Genomic DNA, 14896 nt, shown 5'->3' on the forward strand with positions numbered 1-14896 from the left:
CCCCTTCCGGTTCGATTCAGCACCTCTTCATTACTCAAGCGGTATACCCACCTTGTCTTCACAATTCTGCTGTAGCAGCATACTGCCAACACTTCTATTTTCTTCTTGTGTATAATGTTTATAAACCACATTTCGCTCCCATATAACGCTACTGAAATCTCAGTGGACGACCCAGGATACAATAACCTATCGGGCGAGAGCAAAGTAAAAGCTGAGTTTACGGAGGGCCATTTGTCGCTTCACAATAGTTGCTAATCCGTTATTTAATAAGATACACTCAAAAAAATCAATAACATATAAGTCAGTATTAACTGCCTGATAGCATTCAGAACAGCAAACCAAAAGGACCAAACTTACAATACTTTTTTTTGTTTTTCAGAACACGTAATACCTTTTTAAAATCACAAGTTTAACATTCATAAAAATACAGCTCGAAAGTCCTTTAAACATCCGTAATATTTCAATCAGGCAAATCTGACTTCACAACAATTACAGAAAGAGCATTACCACAACAATTTGAAACCCACTCATTAGATAGTAAACTTCAAACAAGGAAGGTGGCCCTTATCTTAAAAATTTGTACAAGTTCAGGATTACCATTAAAATAAATAGCAATTTAGCAGCTATTCAAACAGGAAAGTAACAATATTCAAATTTTTAAAAGTTCAGCATTTGACAATGTTTTAAAATTTACACGTCCAGGATTACAACAAAGGTCTGAAACGTCCTTTGGGCGCTAACAGTTCTGGAACAGAAGGTGAGACCAATTTTAAAATTTACATCAATGCACAATTAAGAATTGAAAGATCTTCAAATCAAGCAATACAAGACAAGACCGGGCTCGTTGAGGCATGGCTTGGCGAGGATGACTTAGGGTAGCGGACACTTTGATTTAAACTTAAGTCCGAATGCCATGAGATTAAGAACTTAACTTACAGAGAGATGCCGTGGCAAGCGAGGAGCCTGCGCCGCCTCATTGTGTAGCGCAAGACAGCAGGCGCAACACCACGCCGCGGACAGGTACACAGACGATGTGGACTGGCCACGACCAGTCAATCGGCGGGTAGTGGATAACACGCCGGGCCAAAGGCTCCAATGCTACACCAGCTCTGGAAGCCGAGGGCAAACAAACAGACACATAATTCATGCAAGACTGAAGTAACGTCCAAAAGACCGACAAAAGAATACCAAATGCAAACCCAGCCGCAGACACCGACCAAAATCTAAGTGCTACAATGACTGGGCAATTAAAACAAAGATTAACCAATTAATCGTTTAACAGTAATGACCAAACACAGGTACTAATTTGATTGAACAGCCAACTGTTAACATGGCCCCCTCCAAATAAAAATAAAAAAAAAGATATTCTCTTAAGTAAGCTTGAAGTAAGAAGAAATGCTTGAGCCCTAATACCCAAGCACGAAATCACAGTAGTAATAATTTACACAACAGTAATATCATAAACTCCTTCTTTTAAGAGAAGTACTGGGTCGCACCAAGACGTTCCTACGTCAGCACGGGAAACAAGCCAGTGGGCCGCCGGCATTTGCTTGTCACGACCATACCCGATGTTACATTTCACACACAAGTTTCATACACAAGTCAGGCAAGCAAGAACTTGGCACATTAAAGGTCAATACACTACTGGTCATTAAAATTGCTACACCACGAAAATGACGTGCTACAGACGCGAAATTTAACCGACAGGAAGAAGATGCTGTGATATGCAAATGATTAGCTTTTCAGAGCATTCACACAAGGCTGGCGCCGGTGGCTACACCTACAACGTGCTGACATGAGGAAAAACAGCAGTTGACCGGCGTTGCCTGGTGAAACGTCGTTGTGATACCTCGTGTAAGGAGGAGAAATGCGTACCATCACGTTTCCGACTTTGATCAAGGTCGGATTGTAGCCAATCGCAATTGCGGTTTATCCTATCGCGACATTGCTGCTCGCGTTGGTCGAGATCCAATGACTGTTAGCAGAATATGGAATCGGTGAGTTCAGGAGGGTAATACGGAACGCCATGCTGGATCCCAACGGCCTCGTATCACTGGCAGTCGAGATGACAGGCATCTTATCCGCATGGCTGTAAAGGATCGTGCAGCCACGTCTCGATCCCTGAGCCAACAGATGGCGACGTTTGCAAGACAACAACCATCTGCACGAACAGTTCGACGACGTTTGCAGCAGCATGGACTATCAGCTCGGAGACAATGGCTGCGGTTACCCCTGACGCTGCATCACAGACAGGAGCGCCTGCGATAGTGTACTCAACGACGAACCTGGGTGCACGAATGGCAAAACTTCATTTTTTCGGATGAATCCAGGTTCTGTTTGCAGCATCATGATGGTCGCATCCGTGTTTGGCGACATCGCAGTGTCGTGTTGAAGCTGCATGGGCAGCTGTACCTGTACACGCCATCCAAGCTCTGTTTGACTCATTGCCTAGGCGTATCAAGGCTGTTATTACGGCCAGAGGTCGTTGTTCTGGGTACTGATTTCTCAGGATCTGTGCACTCAAATTCGGTGAAAATGTAATCACATGTCAGTTCTAGTATAATATATTTGTCCAATGAATACCAGCTTATCATCGGCACTTCTTCTTAGTGTAGCAATTTTAATGCTCAGTAGTGTATATGCCCTATAATATATTCAACCAAATTAGTTACACACCCAAGCAATAATGACAAGATCATAGAAATGGTGATCAGATAACAATCAAAGGAAAACACAGTTTAAATATATTCAGGTATATCATGCATAAGGGGAGTTCACATAGCCAGGGAGAGGGAAAATTTAGTAGCTTCAGTAGGGAGTGACGGAGAACAGCGGCAAACCAGCCTAACGGGAGCAAGTCCAGCATCGGCGTACAGGTGCCAAAATCCACAAACAGAAGTACCTTACCCAAAAATAATACGTTGTGTGTGAATTCCTAAAGGACCAAACTACAGAGGTGATCGTTCACTAGACTTACATGCTACTTAAACTAACTTATGCTAAGGACAACACACAACAGGTGGGACTCGTACTTCCGGCGGGAGAGGTCGCGCAATCCGTGACATGACGCCTCTAACCGCGCGGCCACTCCGCGCGGCAGTAACGCATTGATCAATCTCTGGTCCTCATGGAGTTAGTTATTTCGATGGTATTGATTGACAGATTTGTTGCTTTTCCTCTGAGGGATATCGTGAAAAATTCTTTGCAATTTCCGCGTTAGATTGTCAAAATCTTGAGCTGGCATAAGGGCCCTGTTCATAATGGTCCAAAGGTTTTCAGCTGGGGAGAGATCCGGTGACCTTACTGGCCACGGCAGGGTTTGGCGAGTACGAAGACAAGCAGTAGAAACTGTAGTCGTGAGCAGGTGAGCACTATCTAGCTGAACTGTAAGCCCAGGATGCTTGCCACAAAACGGGTCGTAGAATATCATCGTGCCGCTGGGCTGTAACGGTGCGGCGGATGACAACCAAAGAGATCCTGCTTTTAACAGAAGTGGCACCCCTGACCATCTACATCTACATCTACATCTATACTCCGCGAGCCACCTTACGGTGTGTGGCGGAGGGTATTTATTGTACCACTATCTGATCCCCCCTTCCCTGTTCCATTCACGAATTGTGCGTGGGAAGAACGACTGCTTGTAAGTCTCCGTATTTGCTCAAATTTCTCGGATATTTTCGTTGTGATCATTACGCGAGATATATGTGGGCGGTAGTAATATGTTGCCCATCTCTTCCCGGAATGTGCTCTCTCGTAATTTCGATAATAAACCTCTCCGTATTGCGTAACGCCTTTCTTGAAGTGTCCGCCACTGGAGCTTGTTCAGCATCTCCGTAACGCTCTCGCGCTGACTAAATGTCCCCATGACGAATCGCGCTGCTTTTCGCTGGATCATGTCTATCTCTTCTATTAATCCAACCTGGTAAGGGTCCCATACTGATGAGCAATACTCAAGAATCGGACGAACAAGCGTTTTGTAAGCTACTTCTTTCGTCGATGAGTCACATTTTCTTAGAATTCTTCCTATGAATCTCAACCTGGCGCCTGCTTTTCCCACTATTTGTTTTATGTGATCATTCCACTTCAGATCGCTCCGGATAGTAACTCCTAAGTATTTTACGGTCGTTACCGCTTCCAATGATTTACCACCTATGGCATAATCGTACTGGAATGGATTTCTGCCCCTATGTATGCGCATTATATTACATTTATCTACGTTTAGGGAAAGCTGCCAGCTGTCGCACCATGCATTAATCCTCTGCAGGTCTTCCTGGAGTACGTACGAGTCTTCTGATGTTGCTACTTTCTTGTAGACAACCGTGTCATCTGCAAATAGCCTCACGGAGCTACCGATGTTGTCAACTAAGTCATTTATGTATATTGTAAACAATAAAGGTCCTATCACGCTTCCCTGCGGTACTCCCGAAATTACCTCTACATCTGCAGATTTTGAACCGTTAAGAATGACATGTTGTGTTCTTTCTTCTAGGAAATCCTGAATCCAATCACAAACCTGGTCCGATATTCCGTAAGCTCGTATTTTTTTCACTAAACGTAAGTGCGGAACCGTATCAAATGCCTTCCTGAAGTCCAGGAATACGGCATCAATCTGCTCGCCAGTGTCTACGGCACTGTGAATTTCTTGGGCAAATAGGGCGAGCTGAGTTTCACATGATCTCTGTTTGCGGAATCCATGTTGGTTATGATGAAGGAGATTTGTATTATCTAAGAACGTCATAATACGAGAACACAAAACATGTTCCATTATTCTACAACAGATTGACGTAAGCGAAATAGGCCTATAATTATTCGCATCTGATTTATGACCCTTCTTGAAAATGGGAACGACCTGCGCTTTCTTCCAGTCGCTAGGTACTTTACGTTCTTCCAGCGATCTACGATAAATTGCTGATAGAAAGGGGGCAAGTTCTTTAGCATAATCACTGTAGAATCTTAAGGGTATCTCGTCTGGTCCGGATGCTTTTCCGCTACTAAGTGATAGCAGTTGTTTTTCAATTCCGATATCGTTTATTTCAATATTTTCCATTTTGGCGTCCGTGCGACGGCTGAAGTCAGGGACCGTGTTACGATTTTCCGCAGTGAAACAGTTTCGGAACACTGAATTCAGTATTTCTGCCTTTCTTCGGTCGTCCTCTGTTTCGGTGCCATCGTGGTCAACGAGTGACTGAATAGGGGATTTAGATCCGCTTACCGATTTTACATATGACCAAAACTTTTTAGGGTTCTTGTTTAGATTGTTTGCCAATGTTTTATGTTCGAATTCGTTGAATGCTTCTCTCATTGCTCTCTTTACGCTCTTTTTCGCTTCGTTCAGCTTTTCCTTATCAGCTATGATTCGACTACTCTTAAACCTATGATGAAGCTTTCTTTGTTTCCGTAGTACCTTTCGTACATGATTGTTATACCACGGTGGATCTTTCCCCTCGCTTTGGACCTTAGTCGGTACGAACTTATCTAAGGCGTACTGGACGATGTTTCTGAATTTTTTCCATTTTTGTTCCACATCCTCTTCCTCAGAAATGAACGTTTGATGGTGGTCACTCAGATATTCTGCGATTTGTGCCCTATCACTCTTGTTAAGCAAATATATTTTCCTTCCTTTCTTGGCATTTCTTATTACACTTGTAGTCATTGATGCAACCACTGACTTATGATCACTGATACCCTCTTCTACATTCACGGAGTCGAAAAGTTCCGGTCTATTTGTTGCTATGAGGTCTAAAACGTTAGCTTCACGAGTTGGTTCTCTATCTGCTCGAAGTAATTCTCGGACAAGGCAGTCAGGATAATGTCACAAGAGTCTCTGTCCCTGGCTCCAGTTCTGATTGTGTGACTATCCCATTCTATACCTGGTAGATTGAAGTCTCCCCCTATTACAATAGTATGATCACGAAACTTCTTCACGACGTTCTGCAGGTTCTCTCTGAGGCGCTCAACTACTACGGTTGCTGATGCAGGTGGTCTATAGAAGCACCCGACTATCATATCTGACCCACCTTTGATACTTAGCTTAACCCAGATTATTTCACATTCGCATTCGCTAATAACTTCACTGGATATTATTGAATTCTTTACTGCTATAAATACCCCTCCACCATTGGCGTTTATCCTATCCTTGCGGTATATATTCCATTCTGTGTCTAGGATTTCGTTACTGTTCACTGGTTGTCGGGCTGTATGGTGGGCGACAGTCAAGTTGGTATCCCACAGCTGTCCGAGGCTTCTCCAGACACATCTTCCGCAGGTCGTCACGGCTCAGTTCGAAGCGGGATTCATCAATGCACACAGTTCCACTCTGGTCAATGAGATTCCAGGCCGAACATGCTCGACACGGCTGCAAACGGTCTTGGTGCACAGAAGTCACTGGTAGTCGACGCAAGAGACGCCGTAAGCTCCGCCCCGCTCTGTGAGCTGCCTATTAAAGGTCCTTGCGGTCACTGAAGCACGAACTATACTTCAAATCGATGATAATGATGAATGTGGGGCTCTGAGTGTCTCTCTGATGACTGCATGGTCTTCACGGTCTGTCGCCTCTCTAGGCTGATCGCTTCCTTCTTGACGCTGTGTTCGGACGCGCTCACCCATTCCTGCTAACAGTACCGCCGAGTAGTGGCATCGCTCCTATTCAAATTCCGAGCGATTCGCCAAGTAGCACAACCGGCTGTTTTGAGCCCAACGGCTCGTACTTTCTCAAATGCTGACATTTGTGTCTGTGATGCATGGTTACCATTTTTTTCTTCAAGGATATTTCACGTGTCTCAGACACTAACGACCCAAAACATAATGACCATTTCTCAGTGAGAGAGGTGAGAGATTGAATGACGCCTGGTGACCTTGTGGGTATGCGACGCGGTAAGGAAACTATATAGCACTCCGTCATCAGGCTACGTGTGGCCCACTGGGACCATCCGACCGCCGTGTCATCCTCAGGTGATGATGCATATAGGAGGGGCGTGTGGTCAGGACACCGCTCTCCCGGTCGTTATGATGATTTTCTTTGACCGGAGCCGCTACTATTCGGTCGAGTAGCTCCTCAATTGGCATCACAAGGCTGAGTGCACCCCGAAAAGTGGCAACAGCGCATGGCGGCCCGGATGGTCACCCATCAAAGTGCCGGCCACGCCCGACAGCGCTTAACTTCGGTGATCTGACAGGAACCGGTGTATCCACTGCGGCAAGGCCGTTGTCAAGGAAAGTATATAGGGACATTCATAAATATAGATTTCAGCAGACTACTGCGCAAAAACTATAAGAAAATATTTTGTAGGGAGCACATTGTGCTCATATGGGAGAGATCTAGATGCTTGTAAAACTATGTGTCTTACGACACATACAGGTTACCACATCAAGGCAAACAATGCCTTGATGTTGTAACGTGTGTGTGTCCTAAGATCCGATGATGGCGGCTTTAGTTTCGCCGAAACCGGTAATCATGGAATAAAAAGAATTCCTGCGATCTTGGCTACCAGTTTATTATTGTTTTATAAGAAAATAGTCACGTAACAGTGAACCGAACAACTTTCCAAGATTTTAAATCACTTTATAGGTGCTCAATAAGCGTCGCGGCCAACGTCAGTCCGATATTGAAACTCTTGCCATACGCGTCCGAACGGCTTGGGAGAGGGCAAAGACAGCAGCCATTTTGCAAATTTCGGGTTTTGGGTTGCCCCTTTGCAGGCACGAATTAAATCGATGCAGAGTCGATGATTTGTCTACTTGTTCTGACACACCTGCCCCTAGTGGTGAGCTCTGCAACTAGGCCATGAGATGTATTACGAATCGAAACATGGAGCGTGGATGTGTGTGATGTCCTTAGGTTACTTAGGTATAAGTAGTTCTGAGTTCTAGGGGACTGATGACCTCAGAAGTTAAGTCCAATAGCGCTCAGAGCCATTTGAACCATTTGAAACATGGAGAAATGCTCTTTCCACTGATACTTGTCATTTTTCTGTGTGTTTTGTAGTTTTAGTCCAGTCTTCTGAAACCTTGAAAGTAATTATCAATAACTCTAACGTAATCGGAGAAGAGACGAATGGGATATGTACGACACTGCAGTGGCTGTGTTGTTAAGAAGTACGGCGCCGTATTACTTCGAACATCGACGTACATCGGAAGGAACATTTCATCGTACTTCTTAACAAAACAGGTACTGCAACAGCGTATTTTTCCACTGGTATCAGACAGTGACTTTCAATTGAAAATATTACCCCCCCCCCCTTCACCCGTACGGGTGTTATAGTAATTGTACGACTGCAAGTTGTGAAACATGAACGACGACGTTTCGAAGTTTGGGTCTGACCGTGAGTCGTGTACGGACTGCCAAAGCAATTAAGGTCACCACTCGCGTAAAGCGAGTCCCGGTCCGGTACAACTTCTCAATCTCATCATTCCATTATACAGCTGATGGTTGTCTGCATTCGAAAATGAGTGTCGCGATTGTAATGCAGGATATGTTGGACAAACAGGCAGAACCTTCAAAATTAGATTGCAAGAACATCTTCTTAATAGATGGGACAGGTAAAACAGAGCTCTGCCCTTGCCCAACAGCTTAAAGCCAGTGGCCATAGTCCTCCACAAGTACAAAATCTTAATATTTTGCATTTTGCGCAAAAGGGTAAGAAGTTAAACAATTTGGAAGGAATTGAAATATTTATGCATATGGCAGACAAAGATTTGTCTCTCCTTAACGGCCAAATATTTGGCGCCAATCAGGGCTTTTTAGAAGTTATGAAATCGGTGTTATTAATGTAATCCTGGAGCTCTCGTAGTTCTGCCTAAATATGAGCCCTGTTCCTCTCTGGTCTTATGTCGTCTTCTTAGCAAAGTCATTTGGGTTTTTTTGACTCAAATGGGATAGTTGTGAGTTACACATTTCAATGTAGCTATATAAAAAAGGGGGGGGGGGGGGGGGAGTTTATCCACATAACGTCCGTCTTCCACGTTGGTGTGCATTTTAAGCCTAATAATTTTACTTGTATTTTATAAAAAAGTTTTCTTGCTAGACGTTCTAGCTCCGAATGACGCAGTATTGAGTGTTATACGAGCGGCCTCTTTATATGAAATTACGGTCCCGTATTTTTTAATGTTCTCGTTCTAGTGGAATATGATACGAAAAATCTGTTTATGTACTGCATCTGTGTGTTGTATTAAACACCTTGTTTTCTCATTTTAAATTTACCGCCTTCGTTTATATTTTACTTCGTCAAAATTTTAGGATAAGTTAAGCACAGGTGTTGCCCCCAGTAATTCCATCTTATCAGTGCTTTATATGCATTACATTTATAAAGTTTTAGTGGGTATGTATATCCAGTTTACGATCTCTCACTTTTAATCACTGCTGCGTCGCAGCGCCACCTTTTGAGGTGATTCTGCATTAGGCTTCAGTACTGGCACACGACGCTGTGCCGCCCGGAGTGGCCATGCGGTTCTAGGCGCTACAGTCTGGAACCGAGCGACCGCTACGGTCGCAGGTTCGAATCCTGCCTCGGGCGTGGATGTGTGTGATGTCCTTAGGTTAGTTAGGTTTAATTAGTTCTAAGTTCTAGGCGACTGATGACCTCAGAAGTTAAGTCGCATAGTGCTCAGAGCCATTTGAGCCACGACGCTGTGGCGCATTATGTTTACTATTTGAGTCCCCGTCTTACTGTTACTCGCTCCTGTGAACGGGAACGCGTTATGCAGATCTTGGTGCCTCTCGCGTCCATCTAGAAAAGAAAGGTAATGATTTTACTATTTTATATATGGCCTGATATATTCGACGATGCTACACTGACTAAAGGATTCTTAAGAAATACCAAATAGGTGCAATAGGTGATCTGTTTATATTTTCAATAGATGATCTGTTTATACATGCTTATAGGTTATCCAAGTCTGCACAACGCGATCGCGATTCTTAAATAGATGTATTTGTTCTCTGCTTTTTATGTAGATAACCTGAAGATGCCTAAATAAGGGAAACGCGTCTTTGAAAAATAAAAGAAAATAAAATTGCAAGCAAGACTGTTTTTTTCACCAATACTATACATTTCATGTATAGAATGGGATATAATTGTAGCCACGATACGGACCTGAAATGGGGAACTCCACTGACATAAAAGACTTTCACAAGGGCAGATGCAGTAAATTGAAGGATGGAGGGGGGAGAAAGGAAAGGAAAGGAAAGAAAATAATTATATCAGCTGCATCGGAACTTTGTGCGGAATCAGCAGCGGCGAGTGAAAGTGTGTGCTGCACCGGAACTTGAATCTGGGATCTCTTGTTTATTAGGCAGTTCCGTTCACCGCTGCGCAATCTGGACACAGTGTTTATCGCAAATGCGCGGCCTACCTCGGCACGCTCACACACACGCCGTCCATGTTTCCCATCCTTGCTAATTTTAGATTCCCGTTGGAGGTCGAACGATACTGTGCATCCCCATTGGTGTTGACGATTCATTGTCCATCTAGGCGAATCAATTATATGAATGTGTGGTGTCTGTCCTTTCGGAAACGTCTGAAACAACAGACTCCACACATTCATGCAAAGGGCAGATTGTTGTGACCCAGCGCCTGAGAACGTGTATTCCGTAAACAGGGAATTGAGTCGTCTGTTAGCATGCTGCTGTAGTGAAAATCTACGGAACGTTGTCGAAGAACAGTGAAACCATGAGCAAGCGACAAGGTGATGAACACCCACGCTTCACAGGATGTGGATGGCGGAGATAGTAATCTGTGGTAAATTTGATGGCAGAGTACAATGTTGGTGCAGTGCAATGTTGTGCCTGCCTACACAGCTCCAAACTACAAAACTGCTAAGAAATATCACTTCTGTATCAAAACCAAGACAAACTTTAAAATTAGCAAGGGGAGGCCACAAGTTTGGGACCACAGATTTACTTCAAAGTTGTACACAGTTAGTAGGCCACTAAAACTCTGGCAACTCCGAGAAAATCGCAAGAGTAGTCTTACGCGTCTATTATGTGGCTTACGTATCTGTGTGTTGGTGCTGGTCGTTAGAGTTCATAAAGATCAAGTCATTAGTTTTTGACGAACGTCAAACACCCGACGGTTCAACTTCCGCTCAAACTTAATTATTGTGTAATTTGTTCATCACTGGTTATATTGGTGAATTTATATGACGTTTGAGAGGTAATATAATGCAAAAAAACCATGTGTGTTTCATGAACCTTCAATTTATGTTTTCCTTGTCTGTATGACAAGTACGATCCCGCAATGTGTGATGTCGAGAGCACATCCGACGAGTAACTGTACATTACTCTTGTAGTCTGGCACATTGTGACAAACTACCTTACTGATTGTGAATAACGCCATTCGCATCATTATTTAACGAGGTTTGACTTCTCCCTCGTCCTTGAAAATAGTCAAATAACGTATAAAATTCAATGCAACTTCATGAAAATGCATGTGGTTTCTTCCATCATAAATCTCTCAAGTGTTGTGTAAATTAAATAAAGTGATCAATGATGAAAAAATATAGATTAAGAAATAACAGTGATCTGTATCGGAACCGTTGCCTCGTCAACAACCCCCTTACAAGACGCGAACGCTGACCGCATGACCACAATTACTTCGCACAAATACTTCAATTACATAACAGTCGCGTAAGATTTCTCTTTCGATTTTATCGGAATTGCCAGTACTCGTTACTACTTGCACATTATGTTGTTTTAGTGGCCTACTAAAGGTGTACAAAGTATGAAGCAAATCCGTGATCCCAACGTCGTGGCCTCCCCTTGTAAGTTCGGAAATGTGAATTCAGTGCACCATTTAAACAAAACTAAAAATGTCCCTATCCCACACAGTGCTAAATACGTATCTTTTGATGCAAGTAGTTTATCGTACACATTAAAGGATGTCTCACTATTCTGACAGAACTACTACAGAGCTGGTGTCGAACCTCAACAAGTAGAAACATTAAGACTGGCCATCAAGACGTGCTTGCAAGGAAAGTACTTTCAGTTCTAAGGGACTCTGTACGAACAGTTACATGGCTTGGCTGTGGGGCCCCTTCTCAGACGTGTTTGAGCAGAAATCCTCACGGAGCATTTTGAAGCCTCTCAGGTCTAATATAAAATACTGAGTTGGATATGTAGACGATGTAGTGTATTGTGGACTGGCACCAACAGATAGCTGAACACATATCTGGGACACCTAATCTCACAAAGCAAAAACATACAGTTCGCCATGGAGCTTGGCGAAAAATCTATTGACTTCTTTCATCTTAACATAGAGATCAGTACAAACCTCGTAGCCGGCCGGAGTGGCCGCGCGGTTCTAGGCGCTGCAGTCTGGAACCGAGCGACCACTGCGGTCGCAGGTTCGAATCCTGCCTCGGGCATGGATTTGTGTGCTGTCCTTAGGTTAGTTAGGTTTAATTAGTTCTAAGTTCTAGGCGACTGATGACCTTAGAAGTTAAGTCGCATAGTGCTCAGAGCCATTTGAACCATTTGAACAAACCTCGTAGTTACAAAAGTTTTGAAAATGTGCAACGAAAAACACTCAAATACCTTCTCGTTCACAACATCCAATAACACACTAACACGTTGACATATTCCTTGGTGAACCGAACTTCACATGTCAAAAAGATTTCCAAACAGAACGTGACACAGTTCAATTTATTACATTTGACAGTCGATATAACAGCAACATAGTCACGGAGTTAACAACAAAATTAAAAGACTAACGACAGACTAAACACAAAGCCATGAACAACAACAACACAACGCAAACAGACACGGTCAGTACCATAACAATACAGAATAATCAGCAAAATATAAGGTAAGATAAATATGGTACACGACGGCATACCAACACAAACTCACACATAAAGTCACCGACATTTTCAAAAGACACTGTGTAAATATGGCACACATAATAAACAATTTTATCCGCAAATACATCCCAAAATTGGCAAGAGATCTAGATTTCTACCCGAAACAAAGTAACACATGTGATGGGAGGTAATGGAGCAAGCAGGTAATACGTCCAGTGTCCGAAACAAAGAAAATATGAGAGCCGGGGAGTATGGGACAAATCACCCCCACATTTTCAGAGCACCTCAGAGAACACACTTACATGTCAACCGTCAGAAAAGAAGACATGAAAATAATAAGAATTAACAATAAAAGACCCCACCAAAGTTTGCAAGAAAACTGTCATATGCGAAAAGAAAACACTTTTGAATGACCAGGTGTACATGGCAAACAACTCAGTATTCACGTTAATAGATAAAATGATGTAATTAACGCCCGTACAGGTTAACATGAGAGTTTTGCCACACAACCCATTTTCCCTCATTTTTCCGTGATCCGCTTCAAATAGCATCTAAACTAAAAGTCTAACCACCTGACCACCTAGATCTCTTTATCCACTCCCTGACAGCTAGCAGATCCACATTCAAATTTTCTGCAACCTACTCGCCAACTAGCCACATCACCACCCCATCTCCCCATCCCCCAAAAATGTCTTAATATACTGATAACATCCCTTGAGATAAAACACACACACACACACACACACACACACATGTATATAATAGACACAGAGCTAGAAAGAGAGAGAGAGAGAGCAGAAAGGAACAGTTGTTAGGTGTGCGTCATTTAACATCAGGGTGTCCACATTTACGTAAAAAAATAAGAAAACACACACCAGGTCAACCCACTGTTACGACAGAAATCACTCACCGCATTAGTGAATAAAATCTGCTGCTAGTGTCAGAACAGCTGTGGTGTTCAACAGCACTTCTCTTACTAAACATGAAAATTTCAAAACTAAAGGATTGACACGAAAAATGTGTTGATGTTTTTCAGTGAAGAAGAAATGCAGATTTTGGCCAGAAAAATGAATGACTGTAAGTAGTAATTTATTAATGTAAAAACAGTGGTCTCAACTGCTTCCTAATCTATAAGTACCACACACAAAAACAAAAGTGCATTATTCCAGATTAAATCCACTAATAGATGACTTAATGTAAAAGTCGAAAAGTGTCAAGTGCATAAACAGATATAAGACTGCAGCAAGAAAAGACGTTTAAGTTTTTTAAAAAAAAATAGAGGATAATGGTCACACCAAAAAACTGAATTCTGAATGTCATTTATTTGCTGGATTAAGGTTTATGTCGCTCATCTAAATTAGATGTCTCAATGTATACGCTCTTTCCTTGTTAAATTTTGTGGCAGGTATCATATTGGTGAATGGTGTAACTGAGGTTCTACAATGGATTAATATATAATCCTTGACTGAACCCGTGGTCTTGGGCCAACGTCTTTGGCTAGTGTCAAATAGAGCGGAGGAACAGACAGAGGTTCAGGGCACTCTCTTACCCTTGGGGAAGGAAAACTCCCCTTACAAAACGGATGAATCAGCAATGATCAGTGGCAGAGGATGCAGAAGGCAATGGAAACCACTGCATTAGAGACGTCTAACGTGTATCCACAGGACATTTGGCCTGTAATAGAAAAAGGGTCACGATGATCTCTCCATTGGCAGAAGATTCCGTACTAGTCCCCCACTCCGACCTCCGGAAGGGTACTAACAAGGGGGAAGTGACAAAGGGAAAAAGATGGAATAACAAAACCAATGAAGGGACCACATTCTACGAGTCTGGGCATGGAATGTCAGAAGTTTGAACGTAGGAGTAGAATCTCAAAATGGGAATGCAGAGGATTAATCTAGATATAGTGGCTGCCAGTGAAGTGAAATGGAAGAGAATTTGTGATCGGTCGAGTATAGGGTAATATCGAGAGCAGCAGAAAATGGTATAACTGGAGTAGGATTCGTTATTAATAGGAAGGTAGGGCAGAGAGTGAATTACAGTGACCAGTTGAGTGATAGGCGCTCGTCAAAATGTTCAAATTTGTGTGAATTCCTAAAGGACC

General features: G+C 43.0%; 1 pseudogene; it reads right to left on the reverse strand.

Moving 5' to 3' along the window:
* Window positions 1-7091: 7091 nt before the first annotated feature.
* On the reverse strand, window positions 7092-7209 carry LOC124709264 (annotated as a pseudogene).
* Window positions 7210-14896: the final 7687 nt, after the last annotated feature.

The sequence above is a fragment of the Schistocerca piceifrons genome, chromosome 7 (assembly GCF_021461385.2).
Source record: "Schistocerca piceifrons isolate TAMUIC-IGC-003096 chromosome 7, iqSchPice1.1, whole genome shotgun sequence".
Classification (NCBI taxonomy): Eukaryota; Metazoa; Arthropoda; class Insecta; order Orthoptera; family Acrididae; genus Schistocerca; species Schistocerca piceifrons.